Source organism: Charadrius vociferus, unplaced genomic scaffold (assembly GCF_000708025.1).
Source record: "Charadrius vociferus isolate BGI_N301 unplaced genomic scaffold, ASM70802v2 scaffold373, whole genome shotgun sequence".
Lineage (NCBI taxonomy): Eukaryota > Metazoa > Chordata > Aves > Charadriiformes > Charadriidae > Charadrius > Charadrius vociferus.
The window spans coordinates 427,865-428,618 of record NW_009647681.1 but is presented as its reverse complement, the minus strand read 5'-3'; positions in this window follow the sequence as shown (position 1 = coordinate 428,618).

Here is a 754-nt window from a genome sequence, read left to right as displayed (position 1 = left end):
GCACCGCCCTGCGCGCGGGGGCTGCAGGCACCAGCCCCTCTGCCCTGTGCACCCCTGTGCGTGGTGGCCCCGAGGGATCAAAGAACTGGAATATCTGTGACCTTTAAAAATATTAAACAGTGGAACAAGCACAGAGCCTGGTGTCCTGCTTGGGGGGGGAGTGAGGGGGATGCTGTGTCCCCTCCTGCTGCGGGAGGGCTCAGGCTTGGAGCAGGGGGGATCTTCACCCTGTTCTGTGCCCCCAGCCCTGAGGGTCCCATGCACAGGGGCGCTGCGGGCCGGGCTCCCCTGGGCCAGCCCTGCTCTGAGCTGTGCCCGGTCTCAGCCCCGCTGCCGGCTCCTGGGCAGAGCTGTGCCGAGGGCGTCTGCCCACCTCCGCCTCATCGCGGGAGCTGCCTCCTGGATGTGACACTAATTGGGCTCCAGCAGGCGGAACAGAGCCAGCCTGGGACAGCAGAGAAGTGAAAGCTCGTCACCTTAACGAAGTCTAATGATGCTGGCTGGCATCGCTGCTTTGTTCCTGTGCCTGGCCCCGAGTGAGAGCCATGGGCAGGTGAGCAAGGGGTGAACTGAGCCCTTTTTCCTCGTGCGGGGCTGGGGGTTGCCTGGCCCCAGCTGGGCTGTGGTGGCTTGTGGCTTCCAGGGCCGACGGTTGCTGCTCTCCGTGCACATGAAAGGCCGGTGAGGAGCAGGAGGGTGATGGAGCCGATGGGCCCTGCCACAGCCGGACATCACCCTCCTGTGGCACAAAGCC